This window comes from Eretmochelys imbricata, chromosome 25 (assembly GCF_965152235.1).
Source record: "Eretmochelys imbricata isolate rEreImb1 chromosome 25, rEreImb1.hap1, whole genome shotgun sequence".
In the NCBI taxonomy this organism is placed as follows: Eukaryota; Metazoa; Chordata; order Testudines; family Cheloniidae; genus Eretmochelys; species Eretmochelys imbricata.
Genome location: NC_135596.1, coordinates 11,526,553 through 11,541,383, shown reverse-complemented (window position 1 = coordinate 11,541,383; position 14,831 = coordinate 11,526,553). Strand labels below are relative to the sequence as shown.

General features: G+C 47.5%; 1 protein-coding gene across 1 annotated transcript in view; it reads right to left on the bottom strand.

Moving 5' to 3' along the window:
• Positions 1-22: 22 nt before the first annotated feature.
• LOC144280112 (hippocampus abundant transcript 1 protein-like) overlaps positions 23-14,831 on the bottom strand; it is a 32,251-nt gene continuing 17,442 nt past the window's right edge. The window contains exon 13 of the transcript XR_013348732.1: positions 23-289. The gene's annotated coding sequence lies outside the window, so the exon portion shown is untranslated. The remainder of the gene's footprint in view (positions 290-14,831) is intronic.

Below are 14,831 nucleotides of genomic sequence, written 5' to 3'. Positions count from 1 at the left end.
TCCCACAACTATGTTACTCCCCTCCACATTAGATACGTGTCTATGCATTTACTCAGTGTTTCACCCCACTCCCTAACACACCGTCCTATATGCTCTCTTCCACCCCCTCCTGCCACAGACATTTACACCCCTGCATACAGAGACATGGGCGTACACTGAAGGGATGAAAATCCTGGCCATGCAGTGGTCTGGGCCCAGTGCTGGGAGTCAGGAGACCTAGGGCCTATGCCCTGCTTTGCCAGTGACCGCAGGCGAGTCACGTCCCCTCACTGTGCCTCAGTTTCTCCATCTGTAAAATGGGGACAATGGTAAAGCTCTTTGAGATCTATAGATGAAAAGCCCTCAGAATTATTAATAAATTCTCTGATCTGAAATGCTTGTGTGTCCAAAAAGCAGACAGTCCCCTTTCCCCCACCTACCTCAATTTCACAAGAGCACTGGGATCCTCAAGACTTCAGTGACACTGAGGTGTACCTATAATCAATAACCAGACATTTATTCGCAAAAAGAAAAGGACGACTTGTGGCACCTTAGAGACTAACCAATTTATTTGAGCATAAGCTTTCGTGAGCTACAGCATCCAATGAAGTGATCTGTAGCTCACGAAAGCTTATGCTCAAATAAATTGGTTAGTCTCTAAGGTGCCACAAGTACTCCTTTTCTTTTTGCGAATACAGACTAACACGGCTGTTACTCTGAACCAGACATTTATTGAAACCCAGCCACCCAAAGAGCCATGGGCGCTCATAAACGGGTTACAGATGGTACACCCAGGAATTGCTTTTCCCAGCCCTGAAATGCAGATACCTCTGGGGAAGAATACATCAGTACTGCATAAACCAGTTATGGACAGACTGTAGAGAACACGTCCAGCTCATTACAAATCAATGGGATAAGGGGTGAGCCTTAAAACAAGGGACAGCAGGTCACCCGTAAGCTCCTTCTGCAGGAGGTGTTTGGGGAGGCAGGATGTAGGAATTCAGCCCAAGACCCTGGGGGATGAAACCCCTTTGTCTCAGTATCTGGAAGCCATGTTCATGGTTGCTCCCAGTTCTGAGCCTAGGTAATGTGTCTGGGGAAGAGATCCTCCAAGGACACAGAAGTGCCCTCGTTGTTCCAGGAGCGCCAGGGGACAGCAGGAAACAGACTGGTTGCTTTTCCGGTTTTCAATCAATTCTCAGCAACATAAGAAAGGGAGACCCAGAATCTCCCCCAGCCAATCCTATCCCCGCAGTAAAGAGATGGAAGGGAGAGCCCAGGGATGGAAGCCTGGCTCCACTGAAGTCAATAGGGGTTTTGCCATGGCCTTCAGTGAGGATAGAATTTCTCACCAAGTGAGGAGGACCAGGTGAAAGGAGTGAAATCGGGGGGCTTCAGAGAACGGGTATTGGCCAGGAAGGGAAGGAGAGCCAGATATGCCTAGGAGGAAGCACAAGGCCACGTGTTAACTCTTTGCAAGAAGAGTGTGTGCATTTTAAGTGGCACTCAAAAAGCATCTGCCAGTAACAAGCTGGGGTTTGAGTCCTGTGGCTCAGCAAGGGTTAAAGCAGCAAGGCAAAGAGCAGTTCAGTCAGTGGGAGTTTACACAGCTACCCTCCCTATGTTCTCCAGAGTTAACTTGTAACAGCTTGTCCCAGACCCTGGGAAGAATGTGATCTGCAAAGTCTTTTAAATAAGGTCCTGGTTCCCAGCAAATGTTTCCTTGTCAGTTTCACAGAGCAGGTTCTGAGACTGCCTAGGCCCTGCAACACTGTAATTTTATATATAAAGAAAACTGGGGGTCAGAGATAAGGTTCCACGAAAGTAAAGTAATCTGCTTGATGCAGCCTTAAATTAAGGAGCTGCTCTTGGCACCTTCAGACGGTCACACCCTCCCCCAATGCAAGCCAGCGCCTTCTGCTCCCTCTCCTGGCATCCATCTAAATCCTGACAGAGAAGCTACTAGCACAGAACAGCAGAGAGAGTCAAAATTAAATAATAGTTCTTATGGGGGCTGGTCCTGTGGCTAGGGCACCAGAGTAGGAGCAAGGACACCTGAGTTCCATTCCCAGCTCTTTCACGGATGTGCTGCGTGACCGTAGGCCAATCACGTTCCCTTTCCCGTGCCTGTGTGTTCCCGTCTGTCAAATAACTAGTCTTTGTGACCTACAGAAGAATTCTAAACACAGAGGAAGGATTAATATTTGTAGGGAGGCTGTACCGTCCAACTGATGCAGAAATCATCAAGTGAACCTGAAGATTCACTCCTGCAGAGCAGCATTGTGGGGGACAGGGGCCTACAGGGCCCGATTCAGAAAGATCTCTTCCTCTTAGGCTGAAAAGAAGAGTCCAAAGGTCTGGTAGGTGCCATCAAGTCCATCTCCCCGGCCAACCCGACTTTCTGTCTTTCACCATCTTTGTTCGTTCTAGTTTTAAATGGGCCCAGAACTGGAAGCAGGGGTGCTCACAAGATTCCGATGCACCTTAAAGGTCCCCCAGACCTTCTGAAGTGGGAGCTACTTTCAGCCAATCTATTGTCCCAGGGTTGCCAACTCTCATGGGTTTAATCACAAGTCTTGCAATATTTGGCTTTTTTACGTAAAACCCCAATTCCTGGAGTCATGATAGGGTCTGAACCATCTTAATAGATCGCTGAGTTTCTAGATCTCAGGGTTGCGGACAAAAGCTTGAAGACGTGACCTGAGCATGACCTAAAGGCTCAGAAACTAGAGGGCAAATAAAAATACCCTCATTTATTTTTTAAGCCACTCTCATGGTTTTTTTGGTTCCAGACTCACGACTTTTAATATTTGCAGCCAGCGATAACGTAATCCCATTAACAACGTTTTCATTTACACCCAGGAAACGACAGCAATGCTCCAGCATGCTGTTTATCCTGAGCCAGTGCTGCCTTTTAACCAAGGTCCTCATTGCTTGTGGTCATTGGCACTACACAAGTGTGGTGTGGGCACCGTTGGTGTGGGACTCCTTACCGCTTTGCCGGGAAGAAGAACGGAGGCCAACCAGGATTCTAATTTAGATCAAAAATTGTGTTTTTATTTGAAGATCTATGGAAGAAATAGCTCAGATCAGCATGCCAGAAGCTCAGGCCTTCCTTAAGAGCCAGCAGTTTTCATCTGTCTTCCTGCTTAATGGCAGGGACTCCCTTTTTGTTCTCCTTGTACAGCGCCGGGCACAATGGGCTTGTGTTCCTTTTCCCTTGTCGTTAATATTGTGTTAAGTATCTGGTCGCCATTTATCTTTTTAGTGAAAACTGAAGCAAAATAGGCATTAAACATCTTAGCCTTCTTGATGTTGTCCATTATTAGATCTTCCTTGATAAGAGGAGGACCTACACTTTCCTTTGTCTTTCTTATGCCCCAATGTAGTTAAAGACCCTCTTCTTGTTACCTTTTATGTCCCTTGCTAGGTGTAATTCATTTTGTGCCTTAGCCTTTCTGAGTTTGTTCCTACATGCTTGTGCTACGCTTTTGTACTCCTCCTTAGCAATTCATCCATGTTTCCACTTTTTGTAGGATTCCTTTTTGATTTCCAGGTTATTAAAGAGCTCCTGATGGAGCCAGATGAGTCCTTTACTATTCTGATCTTTCCTTTGCAGCGGGATAGTTTGCTGTTGCACTTTTAATATTGTCTCTTCGAGAAACTGCCAGCTCTCCTGAACTCCTTTATCCCTTAAGTAGGGCCCATGGGAAGAAAATGTACCAATTCTGCTTTTCTGAAGTCCATTGTTTTTATTCTGCTGCTCTCACTCCTTCATAGAATATCAGGGTTGGAAGGGACCTCAGGAGGTCATCTAGTCCAACCCCCTGCTCAAAGCAGGACCGATCCCCAATTAAATCATCCCAGCCAGGGCTTTGTCAAGCCTGACCTTAAAAACTTTTAAGGAAGGAGATTCCACCACCTCCCTAGGTAATGCATTCCAGTGCTTCACCACCCTCCTAGTGAAAAAGTTTTTCCTAATATCCAACCTAAATCTCCCACACTGCAACTTGAGAACTTCCTCTCCTGAGAATTGAGTAATCGATCATTTCATGATCGCATTCACCCAAACTGTTTCTGACCTTCAGATGAACAAACTCCTGCGTGAGAATCAAGTCTAAAATTTCTGTCCTCCAGTTCCTTCCTCCACCTTCTGAAAGAAGCAGTTAGAGATTTTGTGTTTTGCTCTGTTACCTTTTCCAAGAGCTGTCTGGGTGGTTAATGTCCCCCATTACTACCAGGCTTTGGGATATTTCTGTTATTTGTTCCAGAAATGCCTCATCCACCTCTGCCCTCCTGATTTGGTGGTCTGTAGTAGACCCCCCTATCACAGATCCCCGTTTCTTTCCCCTTTGATCTTCACCCAGAGATGTGGAATGGATAGTCAAGGGAGAGCACCCTTTGCTCCAACACTCTTGGTACATGAGGTTTCTTCAAGGAGTTGCTCATGGCCAGGGGGAGATGAGGCTGAATGGGGCCTGGGTCCACTAAATGGCCACCTCCTCAAATCTAGTTCCCTGGCAGATATCTCAGGGCCCTGCAGGGGGGTTCAGCTCACCAGCAAGCCCTTAGCACTACAATTTGCCCTGTCCAAGCTCATGTTCATTGGAAGGGTGTTCAGAGGTTTGGGCATTAGCACGGGCTTTGGGAGACCCTGTCTGCCACAGTCTTCTTGGGTGAATTACCTCCTCTCTCTGTGCCTCAATTCCCCCTCTGTAAAATCCCCAACCCCACAGGGGTGGTGGGAGGATAAATACATGACAGACGTAGGCTGATGAGGACCCTGTGTAGGTGAGAGAAATAGTTATTCAGCGTGATAAAAGTGCAATTCCCAGCTATAGCCACTGCGGGACTCAGAGAGCTTTCCCCACATGGCCTTCAGGATCACGCCTGTAAGATCCTAACTGGCTGTCCAGACGGTCCTTCAGGGGCCACCCGGTATTCCCCGCTCCTGCCTCCTTGCTGACCCCTGGATCGTGACTGAAATTCTACCCGCCTTCCATAATCCAACGGGAACTTGGCTCGGTTTACAGCACAGGAACTTCAAAAGAAGCCTATGGAAGCTTTTACCAAAGACGCAATTGTCTCTAGGGGAAAATAGTCTGCTTTAGACAATGGCCTTCAATCTCACGACAAACCCAGTTCTGTTTAGATGGCGCGTGGGGGTTTAAACGGACCCCACCCTGAGCGTCCTCTGCCCGGGAGAGGCAGCCCATGGATCTGGCTTTGATTAGCGGCGGCACAATGCAGCTTTATCACAAAGCGCTTCCAGAAAGGAGAGCTGGGAAACAAAGAATGGTGTAGAGCAGACGGGCCAGAGATCAAAAACAGAGCCAGAGGTGTTTCCCAGCAACAACAGTGTGCTCATGTCTATCGCCCCTTCAGAGCAACTTACAGATCTGACCTGAAGGCGTGGGGGGGGGGGGTGCGCGTGTAAATCACACTGACCAAAGCTCACTTTTATCCCACTGCATGCACACTCAGGATTTGGACCAGGTTACGAGATTCCCTAAAGCTCACAGTACCCACCCCAAAATCCTAACCGACCGTCGCAGTTAGGCAGAGGAGGAAGCTAAGTCGAGTAAGAGGTTCCAGGTCTTGGTACCTGTTGTGACATGCTCTCGGGGCACCCAGAACCATAAGCCATTGCCTTACTCCTCAGCAAGAGGGAGCTTTGCTGGAGCTTGAATTGTGCGTCAGCTCCCTGCCGTGCTAATCTGTCAGCCTAACCAGTGAATGCCTTGAGACTCTGCCAGTCCAACCCTTGCCTTGCAGGTAACATTCAGTCAGCACCGGTCCCAGAACCCCCTGGAAGAGCGTTCCTCTTCAGCTGTCAGTCCCTAGCACTGGACACGTTCTGAAATTATCAATGCTGTGGTCTCCAAAGAGATGGAATGCAAACCAGCCTGTTGGTTCAACTGAGGACACTCACCTGCCTTTAGTAGAGCAGCACTGAGAGGAACTTATAATAAAACAAGAATAAATCTGCTAATAAAAACAGATTTAAGTGATGCTATGCAGAGATAACAGAAACAGAAAATGGTTACAAATCAAACAAGTATAACTGCAATTTCTAGCGGTGAAAGCTTAGCTCTAGCAAGCTAAGATCTTTGCCTACACATCTCTCACTTACATCTCCAGCCCAGCAGGCAGGAGGTTCTCCCGTTCTTAGAATCAGAGGGTGCTGACCATTTTGTCCCCTTAGTGAGGGATGCCAGAATGGCTTTTAGCTTCTCCTTTTATTTCCCCAGACTCATTGTTTTGTCCCCAGAGTCAGGATGACCCCTGGGGCCTCAGACTCTGATCCTGCTATTTGTTTTCTAGCATGCTGGGGTCTTCTTCCTGCTGCTTTGATCACTCTGTTTACCTTATATGCAAATGTACTTTCACTGTCTTTTGTCTGTAATCAATCCATGCTGTTTTGCCCTTTGTCTGTCAGAGTGATCAAGCTGTTTACCACATGTATAATCCAGTCTCTGGTTTACAAAGCTGGACCCCTGCAGACCACCTAATATACATGGCTTTGTCTAGGAGAAGCCTGGTTATTAGCTCTACATGGATTACGTGGTCTAAACATATTTTAGGAACATTTTCAGCACACCTACATAAAACTCTTTAGACGCTAACCATGCATACATCACCCAAGAATATCAATTACCAGAGGTCACCAACTTTCATATGATACCTTACAAGACACTCTTTGGATAAACATTATAACAGCATGTTAGGTGTAGTGAGTTTGTTTGGCCTGGTAACAATTGTAGTTACAGCCAGTAACTACAGCGGGATTCATAGGGTACACCTATGTGTCTTGTAAGTCTTACAACAGTCCCAGGAGGGAGATAATGATCATCTCCATTATCACCCCCAAAAAGGATCCTCTTCCTGACGCTGAAGAATTAAGAGGATGATGGGGAAGTTCCTAGTACCTGTTTAGCAGAAAGAAAGGACCAGGATCCTTTAGTGAATTTCTCCAAGGAAAGGAACAGCAAAGGGAAGCCTACAGCTCACGTCAAGCAGAGGTGGGTACGTTCCAGGTCAGGGTTGGCCTTAATTGACACAGATCAGAAGGACAAGGCAGGGGAGGGAATATCTTTTATTGGATCCACTTCTGTTGGTGAGACAAGCTTTTGAGATCACACCGAGCTACTGAAAAAGAGATCTGTGTACCCTTGAAAACTTGTCTTTCACCCACAGAACGTATTACCTCACCCACCTTGTGTCTCCAATATTCTGGGACCAACACGGCTTGACCACCACTGTATACAGATCAGAATGAACAGGGAGACTGTTACCTGTCAGCTCTATATTCTTGGGGAAACAGGGCGCAGTACCCAGCCTGTCTGACTCACAAGAGACCTTCCTCCCCCAGCGTCTGCTTGAACCAAAACCCATCAGAAGAAAGACTTACAAAAAGCAAAGAAAAGGCCGTGGGAGACACGTAAACCCCTCTGGACAAGAGTGACAGGATTAAGGGAGCTCCCCTAGCCTCATTTGCATTGAAGATGGGACAGGGAGGGATCACCATTAGCGCACTGAATGGAAAACAGAGACTCCAAGGCGAGAACCGCACGGAACTCTGGGACCAGAAAAGCAGGGAAGCAGTGCATGATGGGGATCTCTGCTCCTGATATTAATGAACCCAAGCCTGCACACACCCAGCTCAGAAGTTATCAGACTAATTCTACTAATAAATCCATTATTGGTATCCAAAATACTGAAGCTCCCTAACTGCATTGTGAGCTCCCTCCAAGGAACACCCCCCATAGCCAGGAATGATCAGTTCCCATGGTCTAGCCTGAACAAAACAACTTTGGTATCCTCCCTTGAGCCATCAGTTTACTTAAACAAATCTAGTGTTCTCCCTTGAACCACTGTTCTTTCCTTACAAAAACTCCTACCCATGCTCAAGTAAATGTATCCAACATCTGTATCAGTTCCATGGGGATGTCATCTTCTTCTGACGGATTGTGCTGGGGGCTCTGCCTGTCTCCAGCACTCCGGACCTTCAGTTACCACCACCACCTGGGACCCCCCCATTGATTCAAGCTTCACGGAGTGGTGAGAACCCAGCTCTCTTTCTAGGTGTAGCCTTCTGACCCTGACTTGTGTGAGCAGTTAGCGTTTTCTAAACCTGACATAATCAAATTTAAGTTAGATTTAACGTTATAACTATTTTGTTTGGCTTCCCTATGGTTATTACCTGGCAATAAATAACTTTCATGGTTAAGCTGGTTGCTTCTCTGTCTCTCCCCCTCCCCCCATTGGTGTTTTTTTGGCTTCCCCATTCGCTCTGCAGCAACTCTCCTCATACCTAAGCTAAAGATCCCTGCAGCACCCAAAAATCCTGTGGGTTACGCTCATCAAGTGGGTTACCACCAGAACAATTGTAACATGAAAGTGGGGATAGGGATGCGCTGCACCTGGGACACAGGAGGGTGGCAGCTTGGAAGTGCTGATTAACCCGCTCCTCTCAGACGCGCTCAGTTAACGTGTATGTGCGTTTGTCTGATTCTGGGGCTGGAAGAACCCAGCCCCAGGGAATCTAGGTCCTGCAGGATAGCTCTATTGGGAGGGAACTTGCAGCAGGGAGAAGTAGAGCTCTGTATGAGAACACAGGTGACACAAGCAGGACATTGATAGAAGTACAGACTCCTCCACCCCACCCCTACACACCCAGGAAGAGTAACCCTATGACATGAGCATATCCCAAAGTAACAGGCAAATCTGGTAACAAGACTCCATTCCAGCCTAGGAAGTGGTTCCATTTAAGGCAGTGGTTCCCAACCTGCGGCCTACTTATGGCCTAATCAGCACCCAGCTGCGGCCTATGTGACATCTTCAGGGCCATACAGGCAGGGTATATATATAGTGTGGATACGGCCCACACAACACAGAGAACGGCATATGCAACCCACAATGGTCAATAGATTGAGAACCACTGATCTAGGGGCTGACGTTCCTGGGGAGCTGTGACAGGAAAGCCATACCAACATGGAGACACTCTCCTGACCCCTGCCAAAGATGATGGTTGCATCCCACCCTGGCGAGGGTGAGGGGGCTTTGGTGGAACAATAAAGGCAGAGTCTAGGCCTGAATGAAAGTGAGAGGTATCAGCTGAAACGTCTGTCAATGCATCTCACAAACAATCCAATGCGGGTTTCTCCCCGGAGTGCTCAGTTCCTGTACCTCCCAGAGTCTGGCTATAGAAAGGAGTTAAGGAACCTGGAGGTGACCTCCCCATTGCAGAGGCTAAGTGGCGGCCGTGGGATGTAGAGGAAGAACTGGTCTTGTTAGTTGAGGATGCAACTGTCCAGAAGTGCTGAGGCTGCACAGATACATCGTTAAAGCAGGAAGGGAAGGTGATCCATAACAGGATGCCAGGTCCCCTTAGGTAAGCAAACAGTATTTATACACAGGACAATAGCTGCTCATGGACAAAGGAGGGGTTAGCAGATGGCGGTTTCTGTGAAGGTCAGTAACATGCGATGGGTGAAGAGGTGGGTGTCTCTTGCAATGGAGTCGGTAACATTATGAAGAATTTCTCTTGACATCCTCTCACACATGCCACAGAGATGGTTCCTAGCCTCAGTGCTGGTGCTTGGTCTTGTGACTGCTATATATTCACAGCTCCTGCTTCTACCTTAACGATCTGCCTCTCCAATGAGACACAGGGGGGATCACTGCTGCCAACATCCCACTCAGGGGGGTCTGCTTCACCCACTGTGGGACCTGGGCTATCTGGCAACTGCAGCAGCTTCAGGAAGCAACAGGCACCAGCTGGTTTGGCTCTCTATGGAGGCCTCTCCAGTTTCCCATGACAAAGGTCTATAGAAGAGGAAGACTTGGCTCCTGGATATTCTTACAGAGACTGGAAAGGTCTGTGTAGAGCCTGTGACTTCCCAGCAGAGCACTCTCTATGCAGGGGGCTGCTGGTAGATGGCGTATTCTTTTCCCCAGAAGACTGGATGATTAATGGATCTTTGACAGTTTACTTTTCCTTTGCCATCAGATAAGTCTTAACATAAGCTTCCTGGAATTGGATTGTGTGTGAACAGCCCCAGTCAGAATGATTAACAGCTTTTGGGGTTTTTTGGTCCCTTTAGTCCTGTGTTAGCAAATCCATTTCCCGACTCTCCACTGTTACTTCCGGGAGTTGCATGGACAGATTCCTATTTGTTGTGTTAACCACAAAGCGGTTCGGTTTGTCCACTGCCTCTCACACAGGAAGCTGCCCGGAGCCTTTTGGAATGCCTGTCGCCCTCACCCAGGGCATATCCTCCACAGCACTGGAGATGGAGGAGGAAACTCAGGCCTGTAAGCTCAAGGTCATTTCCGACTGCTCTTTCCCTTGCTCAGCACATCTCAGCTTTGTCGCTGCCTTTTCTTCCTTCACGTTCCTGAGACCCAGTTTTAATTCTCAGTCTAGAGGGTCAACCCCCCAAAAAACAACTCACCCAAGCCCCATATCGTCTCCTTCCCGTTACCGTAAGCGCCTCTTCGTTAGCCTGACATCCACTTCACCCTTCTCCATCCATGCAAAACAGCTGCTAAGATCACCTTCCATAGAGCGCTGGGGCAGCCTTGCTGCCCCGCTTTGAATACCTCCACTGGCTCCCCTTCATATCCAAGCTGCTTGCCCTCATTTTCAAGGCCCCTCATACCTCCGCTCATCCAGTCATCAGCTCATCCCCTCTGCTTAGGGGACACCAGCATAATTCACTAGTTTGTCAGCTTTCCTCACATCATCCATGCTACCCCTTGGGCGAGAGAGACTCTTCCTGAACTGCCATCTTCAAAACCACTCCCAAAATCTCACTTCTACTGGATACCTGCCTGCCCATTATTGGCTGATTTCTTACAGAGGGACAACTGGGGATCTCAATCAGCGTACATAGCAAGGGCACATATTTCAATCTCTCCTTTCTACAACCCTTCCTATGTTTCAGAGTGGTAGCTGCGTTAGTCTGTATCAGCAAAAAGAACGAGGAGTACGTGTGACACCTTAGAGACTAAAATTTGAGCATAAGCTTCTGTGGGCTAAAAACCATGCAGCTGATGACGTGGGTTTTAGCCCACAAAAGCTTATGCTCAAATAAATTTTTTAGTCTCTAAGGTGCCACAAGTCCTTCCTATGTTTGTCATCTTAACTGCACATGGTTCAGGGGATGGGCTACCTCTTCCTGTGTTTGTAGCACAATGTGGCCCTGAACCCCACTGAGCACGCTTGGTGCTACTAAACTAAAAGTACCACCTTGTTTGAACAGCTGCAAGTCTTGGTTAGAGAGAGTAGTTTAACAGCAAGAAGCACACTGGGCATTTTCAATTCTCCTGATCCGTGGCTTCAGGTTTCATGCACAGATGGAATTCACAAGGGAGGATGCTCAAGCTGCAACTCACTCCAGGGCATTCTTTGTTGATTACCCACCACAAGAGCAGGAGAAACAACACAGTCTGTAAGAGCGCAGCTCAGTGCCCCAGCTGGCCTGTGCTGCGTGTGTGCAGTCCCAAAACTCCAGAGAAACACAGCGACCTAAACCTGCAGCTCCAATTAGCTGAAATGTCAGCTTGAGCACAAATCAAAATCAAGCAGGATGAAAACAAACAAACACACACTGAACAGACGGTATTTTAAACTTCTAATCATCACTTCAGGGATGCAGAAGCTCAAACGCTTAATGGTATCTTCTCTCTGATCTGGGAATTATATTGTAGTTGAAATGAAGGATAACTGACTCCAGGAAACCTGGTATGTGAAACTCCATTCTAGGATTCCCTTAAAGGGCAGGGAGGGGAAGTTAGACGGAGCTGGAATTACCAGAAGGAACTAGGGAATTGCTAACTCCAGAATTACGGGCTGGAATCACTGCCTCTAGAACAAGAAAGGAGCAGCGGCAAAGAGATGAAGTGACTTGTCCAAGCTGTGGGTCAGTGGCAGAGCCATTAATAGGTCCCCCTCTCGACATTCATCTGTGCGCTATAGCCTGACCTCCCTTTCCCCTCTTCCATGCTAGCCCATGGGGGATGGGGTGAGAGGTCATTTAACCCTGCTGCTTGTATTGGTCCCTTTCTCCACGCCGGTATCTTAGTTCTTGATGTTATGCAATGCTGTTGGACCGTTGCCTCTTTGTTGCTTGCTCAGATGACAAAGTCTTAAACTTACCCTCCTGTCTGCTGCACAAGAGCCCCATATTTGTCATTTCTCTTCCAGTTCAAGAGCCCTGGGTCACCCTTTGGCACGATGCTCCTTCCCAAAGCTCCCCCATGCTGAGATATTATGCAATTATCGAGTCACTGCTACGGCCCTGTGATTCAGCTGTTGTTCAGCTAAATGTAGAGCATCACACAGAAGCAAGTAGAGTTGCTTGTGCTCTTGCAATCTAATCCAGGGGAGCGGGGGGATTAGCGATCTCCATGCCACAAAGGGTAGCGTGTGGGTATCAGGGGAGCAGAAGAGGGCACAGAGGAGAAAGAGGGAGCTTACAAGGAGGGTGACGGTCAGGAGAGAGTCAGGCGCTACCGATATAGCCTCCAAGGAGCAAGAGACTCTTTGGGTTAGAACCAAGGGAGTGGCGATCAAAAAAAAAAAAAAATTCTGTTCAAAGCTTCTTTTCTTGGAAACCGATAACACTCTTCTTCCCAACAGTCCAGAGCAGAAGGGCTCTTGCGGGAAACAAAACTCAAGACAATCCAGACGGGAAGATAGGCAGATCCACACAGCGAGGAGGTTAGATTGCAGTCTGTGATGCTCAGAAGACACTGGGGTGTTGACTGTCCCTAAGGGACTGGAATGCTGGCAGGACTGCTACTGCCTCAGCTGTGGCCAGTCTCTTTGTGAAGGTTTGCATGGAAGAGGGCTTAGCAGCAGAATAGCAAAGGGTGTTCACGATTCCCACGCAGCCCCTTAATAATGAGGAACAGCCAGACTGGGTACAAGATGAAAAGTGAAGTTGTGGGGAGCAGCATCACAAGATTCTTTGACTGGAAACCAAAACAGGGCTGAGGTTGCTCAGTACTCAGGCCCATTTGCCATTGGATGCAGTTTTGTTTTGTTGGGGTTCTCACATCCCTTTCTTTGGATTCAGGTCGTACTGCGTTTATTGCCCCCAACTTGCCCACCACCATTTTGCTTTTTATTTCCTCCAGCAACCTAAGACTTGAAAATATGACAGCGGAAATGGCCATGTGGTATCTGGTTTCAGTGGAAGCCACCTACTAGCCCAAGTTATCCCAACATATCAATCTGGGCTGAGCATCCAAACCTGTGTTTTCTAATTGCTCGGGGAACTATTTGCACAGCTGTAGGTGGGGAGATGAATGGTTATTTTAGTTTAAGTCTTCCAGACAGCCTGGGATTTCACACACATTTACTGGTAGCAAGAAAACAGCTTCAATGCTGGTTTTGCAACAGACTTGTGTTCTCAGCTTAGACAGAGCTGGACCCCCCCTGTTTTCCTGCCAGGATAGAATGTGTCTGTTCCTGCCATAAAACAGCCTGGTAGTGCTCACTCAGCCGCACCTCACATTCTGCCAGAAAAGGGTTTTAAGAGGAGCTGTTATGTTACTGAATCTGCTTTCTCTAAAGCAGCACAGAGTTGCCATTGTAATGGTGGTCATTTAAGGGTTTGATTTCTCCTTTAATTCTACCTCACTGAGGAATAGCACAGATATGAAAAGACTTGCTCGAAGACAAGACAGGGTCTGCGTAAATCCCCTCTGGAAGGAAAGACAAGGGCTGAAGTTGCAGTAAGGGCGTTAGGATTGTTAATGTTCCAGCTTCAGAACAATGAGGCTGCTGGATGTGAAACCACTCCCAGCTTTTCTTAGTAAAGTTTGATTTGGGGGTGGAAAGGTGTTTCCTCCTGAGGAAACAAAGTTCACCCTCCCCAATAATCGTACGTGATTACATTCAGGCCTGATCACACTCCCTTTTAACTTCTGTAACCATTGCCTCCCTTAAGCCCAGAGGCAGACTAACCAACCTGCTCTCCAGCATCCATCCCTGTAGCTCTTATGTCAGCCAAATAAGAGGCTAGACAACCTAAGGTCCTATGTCTCTCACCACATTGCCTCTGCCAAACTACCAGCCCTTAGGTCTCATCTTCACTACTGAATTACTTGGGAGTTAGAACTCTACCTTGAGGGGTTATATTAACAGATCTTATTGACTGTGATTTTGCAGTGAGCACAACGTCATGTTAACACAACTCCTTACAGAAGGGCTCTAACTCAAAGCAGTGTTCTAGCAAAGACAAGGCATTCCTGTCCAGGAATGAGCAAGGATCTACTCACAAAAGGGGGCCATCTGGCAGCATATCAGCCCACCACTGAGCCACCCCTATGAAAACAGATTTTGGATCAAGGGAAGGCAACATGCCATTTTCAACAAGAAGGGTAAAAGGGTGGAAGCCTTTCGGTTAAGGTCAGAATTTTCATTGGTACCTGACTCCTCATTTTCCTAACTCCCATGAAGTCAAAGGGATTTAGGTACCCAAATACCTCATGATGTTTTGAAATCCCAGTCCAAACTCTCTGGACAGCCATTTGTGTGAAGGGGGGTTTCCCCAGTCCAATCAGATTCACGTGACGCATCTGGTTCTCACTCTGTGGGTACTGCAAAGTAATTCCAGACTATTGGTCCAAACAAGTGCAAACAGCTGTGCATCCTGTAAAAGGTGACCTGCCTCTCCAGCCCATTAGATGACTCTAGTCATAAATCACAGATTCCATGTAAGAACATCTGTTGCATCTGTTTCTATTTCTCATGATTATATTGTCTGCAACTATTCAGAGAATTTTTTTTTCCAGAAGGGATCTAAATTAAGCCTGGCTGGAAATGAACAGAATATGGG